At 41.8% G+C, this 17,914-nt stretch overlaps 1 protein-coding gene across 2 annotated transcripts in view; it reads right to left on the bottom strand.

Annotated features, from left to right (window-relative positions):
* CCDC47 (coiled-coil domain containing 47) overlaps positions 1–17,914 on the bottom strand; it is a 1,413,375-nt gene that overhangs the window by 509,346 nt on the left and 886,115 nt on the right. The window lies entirely within an intron of this gene.

Genomic DNA, 17,914 nt, shown 5'->3' with positions numbered 1-17,914 from the left:
CGTCCTCCAAGGCTGACAGATACTGTACCCCCTTGAAATGACACCAAACTTTAAACTAGTTATTGAAGTCATTTTTTTTCTCATTGAGGTATCATCCTTGGAGAAGGCAGAATGCTGCTCAATGCTAGACTCACACCTGCCTGAGTCACACAGAACCAAACACTCCATGTCTCTTCATACAGTCCAAGGAAATGTGTATAAAGTCATTTATATCCGCATGTATTATGATAGACTCATAATGGTACTTGCTATTCAAACACTCCACTGCATGTGTGATCTGGAGAATCCTGGCCCCAGGCAAGCAACTATCACCCTTTCCTTACTCAGCCTGGTAAATAGTGAGTCAGCATGTCTCAGTATGGAGTCACCTATGACTAGAATATTTGGTTGGGTTATGCCTGCCTTATGGGCTTGACATCTGAGAGAATGTGACCCCGGTTACTATGTGAAGTGGTAACCTTTGCCCATGTTGCAGGCTTGGAATGTTAGTAAGAGTGCTTAATGCTCTTGTCTTGTTTTACAGGTCAAGTTAAGCTTTAGAACCTCAGCATATGATGAGTTATGTGTTTTATATATATGTACAGGTGGCAGAGTGGTGCAGCTGTTAGTGTTGTCACCTCACAGCAAGAGGCTCTCCGGTTTGATTCGCGGCTGGGGTGCCTTCTATGCGGACTCTGCATTTCCTCCCTGCATTCACATGGGTTTCCTCTGGATGCTCCAGTTTCCAACATGCCAAAGATATAAAGATATGCATCTGGAGCCTTTCTTCCTGGGCCTCCATTGAAAATGGGCTCTGTTCCAGTCGGGAGTTTCACGGTAAACAAATGTTAAATAAATAAATAATGTGAGTTGTGGGGAGGTGTGATGTGGGGTGAAATGCTGATGATCCTGGCATCAGTGGTAAGTGTGTGTGGGCTTTTAGCCTCCAACAACATTAAATAAATACATCTCATACATACTGGGCTATGCTGTTTGAGTAATAGGTTATTATCACACAGCATTAGACAATTCTTACACTGTCTCAAGATGCCCATCTCAATTAGCCTTGCTGCAGAAATTGCATAAGAGTGCTTGTCAACGGTTCCCAATAGATGTACTGTCTGGCAGTGGATACAATGCTGGTCTCACCACAGCTGCATTAAGCTAGGAATCAATGACTCTTTACTCTTTCTCTTATCAGAAGCACTAATCGCAAGCAGCTTCCTGAGAAGCAGTATTAACCAAGATGTTTAAAAGTTCAGCACACTTACTATTGCCTTCAGTTACAGCAATGGGACCCAACAGAAAGCCAATATGCACCAAAGCCCTGAAGAGATTCTCACCAAAACTGCAACCAGATCACTAAGTGAAGTCCCAAACATACAGCCCTATCAATGACTATCAAGAAACACTGACAATTTGCTCTTTCACTCAATGGGAGCCAAAGCAGTAGCATCAATCCCAGGCTGACTCTCAAAAAGCAATTTTCACTCTTTCCAATGACTAGTAATCTCTAGGAATGATGGGAAATAATGTCCATATACTTCTTCAAAAATAGAAGCAACAATTCCAAGCAGATTCCCGTGGGTGTGAATGACCTGAGACGTACCTCTCTGGACTACATGAGAAGAGATGTGATGGAACTCTTGGATAATGTGACCCAGGCAGGTATGGCTGTAGCCCTGAGCAGTATTCTACCATCACCAAGAATGCTACCACAGTATGAGCAGAAAATGACTGACTTCAACAACTGGCCAAGTCTCTGGTGTCGCTCTAGGGGGGGTCCAGTATCGGTCTGCCTGGGACGACATGACTGACGGGCTTCGATGCTTTGCTAGAGACAGCCTGTATCTGTCATCCCTGGGATTCTGGGTACTGGCTAAGGCTCTTACCAACCCTATACTGCTTTTTTTAGGCAGTGTTCCAAAGACCAAAATTCCACCGTAACAGCTACAAACAAATGCAATCGGAGGGTCATGCTGCTCAATGCTAGAAGTCTAAATCTCAAGATGCACTCGCTTGAATATCTCCTCAAAATGGAGAATGTCAACATCTGTACTGTAAAGGAGACCTGGTTTAAAGAGGCAGAAAGCACCCCTGCGTTTTCAGGCTACAACTCATTCCATACCTTTTGGCTCCAGAATATGTCCGGAAGCTCCAAAGACGGTGGTGTCTCCATATTCTTAAAGGATACGCACACCTCTAGACTGGTAGCCCAGCATAAGGCATCCGAGATACCTAAGGTACAACCAACACTGGGTAAGATGGCGATACAAGTCATAGCCTGCTGCAGAACCCCAAACATGTCCCTAGACTCTCACTCCAAGTTCCTAAGCACCCTGGAATCTATCAAGGTCCAACCCAATACTCTCATACTGGGTGACTTCAACTACCCTTCCATCAATTGGGAAAACTATTCAAGTACCAATGTACAGGCCCAACGCTTTCTGGAATTTATCAGTTCCAACGCCCTGGACCAGCTCATTCTGACCCCCACTAGAGGAAGCAACATCCTTGACCTGGTTATCACCAACATGGGAGACCATTGCTGCACACCTACAAGTCAATTCCTCCCTGGTTAAATCTTACCACAAACTGATCACCATGGAAATCTCCATCTTACCTACACCCCTTGCTAAGGTGACCACCCTGAAAAACATCTCTAAAGCCAACTTTGGGCTCCTAAAAACAGAGTTGGCTAACTTCTCGTCATCCATGCATGACTGACGAATCATATACCAATGCACTGCACGAGCATGTACACAAATGCATCTACCTTGCCATACCAAATAGAACTAAGATGCTCTCCCCCCAAAAAAAGAAGCCAATCTGGTGGTCCCCAGCTATCAATAAACTCTACAACATAAGAAACTGTTGCAGAAAAAAATGAAGTCACAAGACTGGAAAACCTCCCTTATCAGTCTCAACAAAAAGCTGAGATCCCTTATCAAATCCTCTAAGGCCAGCTATGAAGGCAGAATTGCGGCTGACACCAAAAACAACCACAAAGCCTTCTATAGGTATATCAAAAACCTCAAAGACACTACTCAGATTTGCTCTGAGTTATTGCACAATGGCACCTCCTATACTGTGCCAACAGATTCAGTGCCATTACTACCCCTCCAGGGCCCTATCACAATACAGTACAGTTGTGTACACTTACCATAAATGTAGATGTTCGAGTGTATTCACTGTTGCAGTCATTACATTTGGGTAATCTGCTGGCAGGTTGCCATCAGTCGGCCTGAATAACAAAGTCTTGGGTCCTGCGTCGGTTGCTGTCTCCTCTTCCATGACGTCAGGTCGCCAGGGGTATAAAACATGCAGCTGGCGCTATTTTATTCAGTTTTTCTTGCCCCAGATATCAGGTGCCCCCCAAATGGGGAGCAAAAAAAAAAAAAAAAAAAAATATATATATATATATATATATATATATATATATATATATATATATACATACACATATATATAAAAATAAACAGAAATATATGTAAATGCACTTTTAGCAGCATAAACTTTACCTTAATCTAACAGCAAATATACCACAAAGGCTTTAGTATATAGTGAAGGAAAGAAAAGGTATAGAAAAGGGGAATGGTGGCTGGGTAACCCAGACTGCAAGAGTGAATACACTCGAACGTCTACATTTATGGTAAGTGTACACAACTGTACTATGTTCTTCGTGTTTCAATGTTGCAGTCATTACATTTGGGTAGAATCCCAAAGCTATGGATGGGAGGATGGAACTAAATAGCATTAGGGGTGGCTATAAGGCCCTGCAGAACTGCAGTGGCAAAGCCTGCCCTGGATTTGGAGAAGAGAGGCAAATGATGATGCTTTGTGAAGGTATGCACAGAGCTCCAAGTAGCAGCTTCTAGAATGTCTTTGGTTGGAACTCCTCTGAGAAAGGCTGCTGATGTAGAGGCAGCCCTTGTGGAATGTGACCCGATTCCCTTAGGCACAGGTTTACCATGGTGCAAGTAGCAGAAACAAATGCAGTGGCTTATCCACTTAGAAATAGTCTGCTTTGATATAGCCTTCCCCTCTGATCCTGACGCAAATGCCAACAGTATTTGCTCAGACTATCTTAGAGACTTGGTCCTGTTTAAGTAGAATCTTAGTTGTCTGTTTATGTCCAATGAATGCAGAATCTGCTTCCCCTTATTCTGCGGATTTGGGTAAAATGTTGGCTGGTGAATAGTTTGGTTAAGAGCCACACTGGATTCCACCTTAGGCATAAAGGAAGGATTGGTCCTGAGGGACATGCTGTCCGGGTAAAATGTAATAAAAGGCTCCACAGCCACGAGAGCCTGTAGTTCTGAAACCCTTCTTGCTGAAGTGATTGCCAAAAGGAAAGCTGTTTTCCAAGATAAAAATTTTATATCCGCAGTAGTTGCTGGTTCAAAAGGAGGCAGGGTGAGTTTTTCCAGCACAAAACTGAGGTCCCATGCAGGAGTTTGTGATCTTCTGGGAGGCCTTAAATTTTTGGCCCATCTAAGATGCTGTTTTAGCAGAGGATGAGAAAAGATGGGAAGCTCCGTGTTGTAATGAGCCGAGATGGCAGAGGCATGGATTTTTACTGAAGAAAAAGATAGGCCCTTGTCAGGCATCTCAGTCAAGTATTGTAAAATCTGAGGAATATTTGGTTTTGCTGTGTCTGTTCCTTGTGCTTGGTTCCAAGCACAGAATCTCTTCCATTTATCAGCATAAGATTTTCTAGTACTAGGCCTTCTAGCTTTGAAAATGACATCCATCAAAGATTTATTGAGAGGTGGTGTTTGAATAATTAAATGATCAGTCATGCTGCAAGGTTCAGAGTTTGGAGCTGGGTGTGCAGAATTTGATTGTTCTGCTGAGACAGTAGACTAGGTATTTGAGGCAGGTACCAAGAAGGAAGTTGAGACATATTCCTTAAGATTGGGTACCAGTGCTGGCGAGGCCAGTCCGGAGCAATTAGGATCATTTTTAGTATTTCCTGTCTGACCTTTAGTAAGACCTTGGAGAGAAGAGGCAAAGGGGGAAAGGCATAGACTGAAAGTTTTTTCCAACTGAAGGACAGGGCATCCACTTTCCATGCTTGTATGTGATAAGCCCTTGTGCAGAAATTGTCCAGTTGATAATTTTGGAGAGAGGCAAACAGATCTATGCCTGGGCTCCCCATTTCTGTGTTACCATGCTGAAGATTTGTGGATCCAATTTCCACTTGTGCGGATCCATAAGATTTCTGCTTAGGTCGTCTGCCGGAGTATTTTGTTTTCCTGGCAGGAATTGAGCTTGAAGATGTACTTCGTAAGTCAAGGCTGTGTTCCACAATGCCATGACTAGTCTGCAAAGGTGGTAGGAATGTGTACCCCCCTGCTTGTTTATGTACCACATAACCGTGGTGTTGTCCGTCTTTATCAGTAGTTGTCCTGGATGAAGTAAGTCCTTGAAGACTGTCAGAGCATTCTGAACCACTAGCATCTCTTTCTGGTTGATATGCAGATGCATTTGTTTTGGGCTCCATATGCCCTGAATGCATCTCCTTGCCAGGTGGGCCCCCCCAAGCATAGTCTGATGCGTCTGTAGTTAGGGTTTGGGTGGCAGGGGGTAGAGTGAATGACAGTCCCTTGTTTTGGTGACTTGTCTCTGCCCACCCAAGAAACTCCTGTTGTAGGCAGGGAATGACGGGAATCATTGTTTCCAGACTGTGACAATGTTAACTCCATAGACTTTTTAGGTACTACTGAAGTTTCCTCATATGCAGTCTTGCATATGGAATTAGTAGAATGCAGGATGCCATGAACCCCAAAGTCTGCAGAATTTGTCTTGCAGATAATTGGGTTTTTGTTGCCATCTGTTTGAAGTATGTTGTCAGTTGTCTTTGTTTGTCTGGCATAAGGTAAGCCATCTAGGCAGTTGTATTCAAGCTTGCACCCAGGAATGCAATTATTTGAGAGGGTGTCTGCTGGTATTTCTTTTAGTTTATTGTGTACCCTAGGCATGTTAGAAGCCTTTTTACAAATGTTAAAGAAGAATGTCCTTATTCTCTGCTTGAATGAGACAGTCATCCAGGTAAGGATAAATTTGTATGCCTCTGTCTGCAAAATGCAATTACTGGTGCCAGGCACTTTGTAAAGACCCTGGGTGCAGTAGATAAGCCAAAGGGCAGTGCAGAGAATTGGTAATGCAAAGAACCTGCCTTGAAGCGGAGGTATCTTCTGCACGATTCCCTTATTGGGATATGCAGGTATGCCTCTTAAGTCTTGACTCACTAACCAAGCGTTCCTGCCCAGCATAGGCAGTAGCTGTTGTAAAGTCAGCATTTTGAATTTTGGAATGTCCAGGTAAGTGTTCAAAATCGATAAGTCCAGTATTGGACGCCATGAATTGTCTTTTCTGGGTACCAGGAACAGCCTTGAATAAAAACCTTGTCCTTTTTCCTGTTCCGGTACTGGCTGAATAGCCCCCATACCCATGAGGGACGTAACTTGTTTCTGAGCCTCTGTCCATGGATTTTGTGGCAGATCTGGCCAACCGTTTGGAATTAGCAAAGTATGGAAATTAAATCTGTACCCTTGGGATACTATGTTTAATACCCACTTGTCCTGGGTAATTAAATGCCAATTTTGAGCATGAAGTGCTAACTTTCCCCCCCAAGGGGGCTGCCAAGAGATAAGTGCTTGGTGAAGGTAGAGGGAAGTCATTGAGACTGCTTACTGTAGGGTTGTGCTTTGTTTCCTCCAGATTTGGAGGTGGAGGCACCCCACTGCTTTGACCTGTAACAACCATGATTGGTATCTAGAGCCTTTTGAGCGCCTGGATTTGCCTTGTGAGGCTCTGCTGGATGCAGGAAAGGACCAATTTTTAGTAGGCCAGTGCCTACTGAACCTGGGTGGCTGCACTTGTAAGAAATATTTTAGAGTTTGCATAGATTTAGCTTTGTCTTCCATTTTCTTTAAAACCTCTTCTGCCTTATTACCAAACTGAGTATCATGCTGTAAAGGGGCATCCAACAATTTAGCTTTAACATGATCAGGCAAATTTTGCTCCTTGAGCCAGGCATGCCTTGTAATCACAGATCCAGTAACTACGGCCCTGCAAGAGGCCTCCAAGGAATCAAAGCCACCTTGCAAAGTATGCTTTCAGACCTGTTCTGCAGCATGCAATAATTCCTGTAATTCTTTATTTTCCACACAATCAGAAATCAACATCATTTTCTGTTTCAATAAGCCCATAACATGCTGTTGATATTTAAGCATATGAAACTGGCAGTTTAAGGCCCTAATTGCCAAGGTTGCAGATGTATAAACCTTCTTTCCCCATCTATCCAGCGCCCCGGAATCTCTATCAGAGGGGGTAGGATTTTTGGCTGTAGAGGCCTTTACACCCTTGGGACCCTGTGAGATAGTCTCAGGATCAGCAACAGGATTTTTGAATAGAAATTTGTGGGAGTCAGGAACCCTGTAATATCGGTCTGGCTTACTAGGAGCCAGAGGTAGGGAATCAGCAGCCATGCTTGATTCCAAAAACACATCACCAACAATGTCTAATACAGGAGGCATTGCCAAAGGCCTATGCTGAGGAAGAAGAAGGAAATCCCTAAGCCTCATTTTTGATTCAAAGAAATCCTGACTCTCCCATTGAAAATGTTCCTTTAAAGTATGCAACGTTTCACCAAAAGAAAAATCCTCAGGAGGAGATGCAGATGGGATGGTTTCTTCTGCATCTGAACCCTCATAGGGAGGAACAGAAAATTCCTGATCAGAAGAGGAATCAGAAGAAATGGAAACCTGATCTGAAGATTCATAATCAGTGTCTTGCCTAGGCCTCTTAGCAGGGGGGGTTGGGAACCCCTGATCAAGGTAATTAAGTCCTCAGCCATTTTAATCATCTGTTTTTTAGGCATAGGGGCCTGAGCACGTGGCTCATGCGTCATTTTTTTAGACTTGGAACTGTTTTTGATCTTGTTTTTGAAGTTGGCGTCGGTTTTATGTAAAAATGCTGAGGCCTGAAAACACCATCAGAAGCTGGTGCCTGCTCAGCGGCTCTGGACCCATCCAAGGGAGAGACATCCGAGGGTTCAATACTCTGAGATTCTCGCAGCATACCGGACTCCGCTTGGGTCTTGGTAGAGGCCTGCGACTCAAAAGTAGCAGGTATCAGGGGCTGCGAAAGCACTTCACGAGTACCGGCGAACCAGCGACTGGCTTAGGAGAAGCTTCGTAGATTTTGGACCTCGACGGTCTGTCTCTGTCTTATTCTTTGCGGTTTTTGTGACCTCCGGTAGTCGGATTGCTAACCGACGACATTTCAGGGTAATTAAATCTGGATCCAAAATATTATGAAACAAAAATATACCGACGCTTAACAGTACATTGGTTAAATCTAGCACAAAACCGACAGCAAGGCACGTTATGATCTGGGCCTAGGCAAGGAATACAGTACAAATGAAAATCCTTATGAGGTATTTGCTTCCCACAAGTAATGCAATTATTAACTTTTACTGACATCGGTAAGGAGCAAGAAAAAGTTTCCCCAACGGGGTACTTAGCTTTAGTTCAAGACTTCGGTTCTGAAACTCGAATGCAAAAATTTCATGAGTGGGCCGACCGGCACTTGCGAACTGCTTCTGCTTCGGGCACCGTTTACACTACTTCAACCTGGCCAAGCCTATGATACCATTCCCCACTCAGTTATCACTGATAAACTCTCCAAACTAGGCATCAATCCTTACATCACTAGATGGTTTGCAAAGTGACTCACAGACAGGACCCACATAGGGAAAGTTGCAGATTCCAAGTCAGACTGTTGACCAGTCACGAGTGGAGTCCCACAGGGCTCGGTCCTGGGCCCTCTCCTGTTTGGCATCTACTTCTCAGAAGTCCAGGCCAACACAGAAGGACTTTGGCTGAACATGTCTGCTGATGACTAGAAGCTAGGAGTCATTATCAACTCCCCAAGTGATGCAGACATCCTACAAAAGGGCCTCTCTAAAACAATGACTGGTGTCGGAACCATAGCCTGAAGCTTAACGCCAAAAATGCGTCATCATCCCCTTTGGAAAAAACTCCGTTCCCACAAATTACCACTTTGATGGGAGCCCACTGAACATTGAACCGAACTTCACCTTCGACCACCACATTACCACTGTGGTCAGAAAGTCCTACGTGACACAACTTATAACAATTAGTTATGTACTTATCATAACGCTAGATGTATGTAGTCCATCTCGCCATATATTCTTCACCTGTGGGTTCGGAGCTGACAGTCGGCTCCGACTCGGCCTATATACTAGCTTGAAAGTCTTTGATTGGCTGGCTAAGATGGTATCCCACAATACCGTGCTCCACATCCCCAGATCTAGTTTGCTGCTAACAAAAGCCATTTGTGCAATGCACACACACACACACAGATCCACAGCCAAGAAGATACGGTCCAACAAGTTGTCTAAAGGGACTAATACCAGGGTTATCAAAAGAGATCCTCCAAATTCTCCAGGCAGGGGGTCGGTGGGTGGGTAATCAAGAATATATGGCGAGATGGACTACATACATCTAGCGTTATGGTAAGTACATAACTAAATGATGTTATGTAGTCCTATCTCGCCATTATTCTTCACCTGTGGGACAGCGTCCCTAGCACCTATATCCTGGGTGGCTCAATGAAAGATACTCCTGAGCACAGTGGATCCAAAGGAAGACCTGCCCCTGGATACCACATCCAATTTGTAATGGGACACAAAGGTATGGGGAGATGCCCATGTTGCAGCTGCGCATATATCATCCAAGGATAGTCCGGCTTGAAATGCTGTAGACGTTGACACTGCTCTTGTAGAATGTGCTCTGACTGGAAAGGGTATATTTCTGCCTCTTGTCTGGTAAAGAAAGGAGATGCAACCCGATAGCCATCTAGAAATGGTTACTTTGGACACCGCTGACCCTAAGCGGTTGTCTGAGAACGAAATGAAAAGTTGATCTGATTTCCTCCATTCTTTAGTCCTGTGTAAATAAAAGCGGAGTTCCCTATGAACGTCCAACGTATGAAACTGATACTCTGCCTTGTCAGAGAAATTGGGAAAGAATACTGGCAGTTCGATAGATTCATTAATATTAGACAGTGACACTACTTTGGGAAGAAAGGTAGGGTTTGGCCTGAGGGAGACCCTGTCTTTATGAAAAACCAGGTAAGGGGGCTTAGCTGACAAGGCCTGAAGCTCTGAAACCCTCCTGGCAGAAGTAATGGCTATTAGAAAGATCGATTTCCATGTCAGAAATTTCAAATCGCAGGAAGCAGCAGGCTCAAAGGGTGCAAGAGTGAGAGCCTGCAGAACAAAATTAAGGTCCCAAGGCATAACCGGTTGAGCTACAGGGGGACGAAGGAGTAGTGTGCCTTTCATGAAGGCTTTACACAGTCTGTGTGCCATTAAGCTGGGTTCATGAACCACATGATAATTAGAGATGGCCGCTAGTTGAACTTTTATGGTGGCTGGGGCTGACCCTTGGTAGAATAGTTGAGACAGGAATTCTAGCACAGTGTTGATGGGAGCCGTGTAGGGGTCAATATTTTTAGAATGTGACCACAATAGGAGATGTAGGGTGAACTTCCTGAACACAAAACCAAACAAGGTTCACTCTGGGGACCAAATCAGAGTATGAGACCCTAGAACATGAACAATGTCCAAAAATAATCCAAGGAAAACTTCTGAGGCTTAAAAGTTGATTTAATAACGCTTGTGACCAACAAAATGCGTTTTCGAATATCTTCGTCAGATAACAAACACAAAATCAATTACATGCTTCACAAGAACCACTCATCTTTTATACCATACATAAATTGAATCATTGAATTCTGTTATTAGTTAATTACCAATCAAATTATTTAACTCAATCTGTAAAACATGACCTGAATGAAAAATATATATTTATAGGTCTTGTAAATGATTCTGTATAATATATGAAGGTATGTTTGTAGATGAATGTACACCAATTTATTTTATCTTAAAAACTATTTATTACAAACATTTAAAAATTAGTTAGTTTAAAAATGATTTGTGAAAAGTATATATGCAAAAGGTTCAGTAAAATACTTTGAATTTATAATCAATAGGGTTGGGAGGGTGGCCTAATGGTTAAGGTGGTTGCCTTACAAACACAAGGTGCAGGATTTGAGTCTCACAAGGGATAACTGGCTAGGCTTAAAATGGCTCGCAAGGGCAGTTAGCTTAGTACTAATCTATGAACCTATGAACCTATAATAATACTACCATCTAGTGGACAAAATAAAAATTACAATTTAGCAGCTCTTAATTTAAGAACTGAAGTTATGAAAGCATTTCATTTAAGCCTGGCTCCTTAGTAGCTTCCAGGATTATTTGCCAAAATAACTCTCTATATTCGAGTTTTGTTTCCCACATGCCACCCCTGATTTCTTTTGAAACAATTTCTAATACAAAAAACAGGAAAACTGATTCCTTGCAAACCTGAGAATGCCTAAACAGTGCATTATTCATTTTGTTTTTCTTTATTTCATAATAATGTTCATATATTCTCGATTTGAGTTTTCTTTCAGTTTTTCCCACATAAAACGAAAAACAGGAGTGGCATGTGGCAAGATAAACTACCCCTGTGGTGTTACAATTGGCAAATTTAGAAGATGTTATAGTTTTATTTCTACTGGGAATAAAAATGTTAACCCCAGTATAAATGAATTGACATTGAGAACATGATCCACACTTATATGTTCCTGTTCTATGTGACTCACTATCACACCCCATGCTGCCCCCAAATTCAAAGATGTTTTTTAAATTCATGTCTCTTCTGTATATAAAGTTCAAAGGCTGATTTCTTATAAGTTCTAGGTCAGTAAAGTTTCTAAACTTGTCCCACTCTTTAGTAATAATGTTTTTTAATAATGCTGAATCTCCTGTATAGTCCATTATATATGCTTTGGAAAAATTGTTGGTGTCTACCACAGCAGTTGATTTAAAAACATTTCTAGAAAAAGAATTTGTTATGCATTCACCGGATACGCATTCTGAAGAGATTAAAGCTGGAAATCCTAGTTACAAAGAAAGTCTGGACTTACTATATTTTTATTTAGACAAATTCGAAAGGTTAGGCTGTGATAATGTTTATATAAAAAAATGTATTGATAGGGGAATAGTCCCCAAAGGTTTACGTATTGTCAAATACCCTAATAGGGTGGAAGAGGGTTCTACTTTTCACAAAGAACTTATTAGTATTTTTGATAGATGTGACCTGGACATAGTCCGAGCCATTACAGCTGAGAATGATAGGATAAGATCTCATCTTGTCACTAAAATTAACAAAGTTAATTCTAACATCACTAGTGACTTAATATTTTCTGTTCAATCTGAGAAAATTGTATACAATAGTATTTTTACTAATATAGAAAAAGAATGTGCTATCAATATGAAAAGAAAAGCCCTCAAGCTTGAGAGGGATATTAAAGCTTACAGTACAGGGACAGCATATCCTAAACCCAAATTATACAATACCTACAGAAGGGAACATGAGGGTGTTACTACAGATAATGACAACATAGGGGTAGAGAATGATGGTGAATTTAACAACCCAAACGAAGTTGATAGTACTAGTGACATCCCTTTAGAATATATTCCCCCTCTGAAAAGGTCAGACCGATTACGCAACAGGACAGTGGTACATTACCAACACCCTGTATATTCACACAGGGGGAACTACAGGAACTAAATGGAGAAGTAGATGTAATTAAACAAAATGGACATATTTTTGAGTTTAACCAATACAAAATTTTTAATTATAGTTCAGTTGATGTTACTACAGAATTTTTTGAATTGTTTATAAAAGGTTTTAAGTTTATTCCCATTAGAAAGGTCAGTATACCCAGGGCTATAGTGGACCTAAAATTGTTTTTAAGGAAACAAAATTTGGGTTTAATATTTGATGGCAAGGTGAATGTTAACAATGTCATTCAAACAGAATTAAAAAAGAAAAGTGTTTTTAACCCTCCACTTCACCCCCAGTTAAGAAATTTTGAGAAAACCATGGAAAGTGAAATCAGGAAATCAGTAAGTTCCCACCGTGTTTTTTCTATCCTAACCAAAGAACAACTTAGTTTATTAGATAGTCTGAAGAGAAACAAAAACCTAAGAATTATGCAACCAGACAAAGGGGGTGGTGCAGTTTTAATGGATGCCATTTCATACGAATCAAGGATGAAGGAGAGCCTGTACAATACCTATAACTATACTAAAGCTTCTATCAATGAAGTTAATATTTCAAAAGCCAAGATTAATGTGATTCTTAATGATTTATTACTTGAGGGCTCCATTGATTTGGATACCTACAACTTTCTTATCACACAGAATCCAAGAGTTCCATCCGTATTTGGTATCCCTAAGGTCCATAAAAACCAGGACGATCCACCCTTAAGGTTAATTGTTGCCTCAGAAGGTTCTATTACCACTCCTTTAGCAAAATTCATTGATATTAAATTAAAAGATTTATCACATTGTGGAGTAAATACCTTAAAAGATTCATGGGATTTTTTAAGACAAGTCAAAAAACAAATGTTTTCCAACCAAATAATTTTTATTACTTTGGATATTGTTGATCTATTTGGATCTATACCCCATGATGTTGGATTATTGTGGCTGGAGGAAAGTATGATATACCACAGATGTATAACACCAGATATTTTTAAAACATGTCTTATATTAATGGAAATAGTTTTAAAAAACAATTTCATGTTTTATCAGGGCGAATTTTTCAGACAAGAAAAAGGTGTGGCTATGGGGGCCAAGTGTTCCCCCACGTATGCAAATATTATTTTATCGTGGTGGGAAATTTTATTTATCAATGAATGTGAATTTGCAAACTGTTGGGTGTTTTACAAGCGCTTTTTGGATGACATTGTTATTTTTTGGACAGACACTATTGACAGATTTTTGGAATTTTTGCAATATATCAAAAGTACTACTAATTTTTTAGATTTTACATATACAATCAATATGGACGAATGTATTTATTTAGATGTTTTATTAATCAAAAGCAATGACCATTTTGTTTCCAAAGTTTACAGAAAACCTACCTTTTCAAATTCATACCTGCATTTTTCAAGTGGGCATCCCTTTAGTCAGAAAAGAAACATTCTTAAGGGACAACTCATTAGGACAAGCAGGATGACTTCTGATGAAAGAGATTTTTATTCTGATAGTCAATTTGTTATGAATATGTTTAAGGATAGGGGATACCCCAATTATTTAATAAATGAAATTTACAATTTGGTAATAGAGGGTAGAAAAGAGAGATTTGCCCCCATTTTAGGACAAGAAGTTCCCCATATTAATACACCTTTAAGTGAAACCAACAATTTTTCCAAAGCATATATAATGGACTATACAGGAGATTCAGCATTATTAAAAAACATTATTACTAAAGAGTGGGACAAGTTTAGAAACTTTACTGACCTAGAACTTATAAGAAATCAGCCTTTGAACTTTATATACAGAAGAGACATGAATTTAAAAAACATCTTTGAATTTGGGGGCAGCATGGGGTGTGATAGTGAGTCACATAGAACAGGAACATATAAGTGTGGATCATGTTCTCAATGTCAATTCATTTATACTGGGGTTAACATTTTTATTCCCAGTAGAAATAAAACTATAACATCTTCTAAATTTGCCAATTGTAACACCACAGGGGTAGTTTATCTTGCCACATGCCACTCCTGTTTTTCGTTTTATGTGGGAAAAACTGAATGAAAACTCAAATTGAGAATATACGAACATTATTATGAAATAAAGAAAAACAAAATGAATAATGCACTGTTTAGGCATTCTCAGGTTTGCAAGGAATCAGTTTTCCTGTTTTTTGTATTAGAAATTGTTCCAAAAGAAATCAGGGGTGGCATGTGGGAAACAAAACTCGAATATAGAGAGTTATTTTGGCAAATAATCCTGGAAGCTACTAAGGAGCCAGGCTTAAATGAAATGCTTTCAATAACTTCAGTTCTTAAATTAAGAGCTGCTAAATTGTAATTTTTATTTTGTCCACTAGATGGTAGTATTATTGATTATAAATTCAAAGTATTTTACTGAACCTTTTGCATATATACTTTTCACAAATCATTTTAAACTAACTAATTTTTAAATGTTTGTAATAAATAGTTTTTAAGATAAAATAAATTGGTGTACATTCATCTACAAACATACCTTCATATATTATACAGAATCATTTACAAGACCTATAAATATATATTTTTCATTCAGGTCATGTTTTACAGATTGAGTTAAATAATTTGATTGGTAATTAACTAATAACAGAATTCAATGATTCAATTTATGTATGGTATAAAAGATGAGTGGTTCTTGTGAAGCATGTAATTGATTTTGTGTTTGTTATCTGACGAAGATATTCGAAAACGCATTTTGTTGGTCACAAGCGTTATTAAATCAACTTTTAAGCCTCAGAAGTTTTCCTTGGATTATTTTTGGACATTGTTCATGTTCTAGGGTCTCATACTCTGATTTGGTCCCCAGAGTGAACCTTGTTTGGTTTTATTTTTAGAATGTGCCCATATCGAGAACCTTTTCCACTTACTGGAATAGATCTTCCTAGTGGCTGGCTTGTGAGAGGATGAAAGGATATGTAGTACATTTGGAGAAAAATCGTGATACCTGACTATGGTAGGAAGTGGAGTAGCCAGGCGGTCAGCCGGAGGGTCTCCAGGGAGGGGTGGAGCTGTCCCGACATATGTGTCAGTAAGTCCGGACGAGCGTCCAGAGTCCAAGGAGGCTCCACTGCAAACTGTTGGAGAAAGGGGAACCATACCTGTCGAGGCCAGTATGGAGCGATCAGAATCAATCTGCTTCCCAGAGATAGTGCTTTCTGAATCACCTTCGAGATGAGAGGAAACGGAGGGAAAGCATATAGCAGACCAGAGGGCCAAATGTGTGCAAGTGTGTCCCTGGGATATCCCCCCAATGGAGGTATCAGTGAGAAGAATGCGTGGCATTTCGCATTGAGAGGGCTGGCAAATAGGTCGCAGCAAGGCTGACCCCATTTGTTGAATATGCTGTCCGCCACCTGGCGGTTCAGGGACCACTCGTAGGGCAGAAGGATAGCCCTGCTTAACTTGTCTGCAATCACATTGGTTTTCCCCAGAATGTGCGTTGCTATCAAGTTCCTGTGGGAAGCTATCGCCCAATTCCACACTCTCATAGCCTCCCTGCATAGTGGATATGATCGGGTTCCCCCCTTGTTTGTTGAGATACCACACTACGGACATGCTGTCCGAGTGTATCGCAATCGTCCCGGTTGGGAGGACATGTTGTAGGGCCTGCAACGCTAGGAGCACTGTCCTCATCTCCAGGACATTTATGTGCAAATTCATCTCGTGTTCCTGCCATGTACCTTGGACCAACCTGCCGAGATAATGCCCCCCCCCCTCTATCCAGGAGGCGTCTGTGGTGACTGTGGCTACCGGGTCGGGTGAAGAGAACGGTTTCCCTACTACTAGGTTGTCGGTGCACAGCCACCAACTCAGATCCTGTCTGCATATGTTTGTGATCAAGATGGGATGAGATAGAGGCAAACTCTGAAAGGACCACTGAGCGAACAGGAGCCACTGTAATATGCGCATGTGTAGCCTTGCTAAAGGAACCGTCATGATAGTGGATGCCATCGTGCCTAGTAGCTGCAGCACTAGCCTTGCCTTTATGCGTGTCAAAGGTATCATCTTCTGAACCTGCCTTTGTAACCTCGTGATCCTTTCCATGGGCAGAAACGCTCTCATCCAAATAGTATCCAACTCTGTTCCTATAAATAAGACACACTGTGAGGGTAGCAAGGCAGATTTTTTTCCAGTTTATTGTGATGCCTAGCTGATGGCAAATGCTGATGGTATAGTTTCTGTTTTGACAAAGTAGATGCTTGGTGGGGGCGGCTAGGAGCCAGTCGTCCAGGTAAGGAAACACCTGGAATCCTAGACGGCTCAAGTGAGGTGGGTTGGGAGGGTGGCCTAACGGTTAAGGTGTTTGCCCTACAAACACAAGGTGCAGGGTTTGAGTCTCATAAGGGATAATTGGCTAGGCTTAAAATGGCTCACAAGGGCAGTTAGCTTAGTACTAATCTATGAACCTATGAACCGTCACCATTGCCATGCATTTGGTGAACACCCTGGGGGCTGTGGTGAGACCAAAGGGCAGGGCTCGAAACTGTAAGTGTCTGGCTCCCAGCCGGAAACGTAGATGACACCGGGATACTTTGTCCATTTTTATGTGGTAATAGGCATCCTTCAGGTCGATGGAACACATCCATACTTCCTTTGCCAACAGCGGAAGAATTGATTGTAGTGTGAACATTCGGAACTTGGACTTGCGAACATAATAGTTTAGTCGGCTGAGATCCAGAATGGGTCTCAGGTCCCCCGTGCTTTTCGGCACCAAAAAGAATCTTGAGTAGGTCCCTAATCTGATCTGGTCTGGGGGGACTAGTTGGGTGACTCCTTTTTCTAGCAGCTGAGAGATCTCTGATGCTGCTTGGTCCCTTTGACTGGGTGGTGGGTCTGGGATCCTTTTGGGGGGTAGGGGGAAAGGAGTGAAATGGAATGGTGTAACCTCCGGCAATTATCCCTAAAACCCATCCGTCCTGGGTTATTCTTGCACAGTCTTCCGGATAATGGGAAATCCGACCCCCGACTGGCTCCGGAGAAGCGCAGCCGGGCACACCCTCAAGAGTGAGAGTATGGGGAACCGCGGAAAGAATCCCGGTCCCCCGAGTTGCGGGGGCCCCCTCTGCCTCTGGGGCGGCGTCTTCCAGAGTATGACCCCCCCCTGCCTCGAGGGGGGGGTCTCACCTTGTACATCAGGAAACGACCTCTGTGATTTTCTGAACCACATCTTTCCCACCCGCTGAGCCTTGGGATAAGGTCTCAACGGTAGGGAAAA

Source organism: Protopterus annectens, chromosome 13.part0 (genome assembly GCF_019279795.1).
Source record: "Protopterus annectens isolate FY-2018-M chromosome 13.part0, PAN1.0, whole genome shotgun sequence".
Lineage (NCBI taxonomy): Eukaryota > Metazoa > Chordata > Ceratodontiformes > Protopteridae > Protopterus > Protopterus annectens.
Note: the sequence above shows the minus strand (reverse complement) of the source record. Positions and strands in the feature narration are given on the sequence as shown.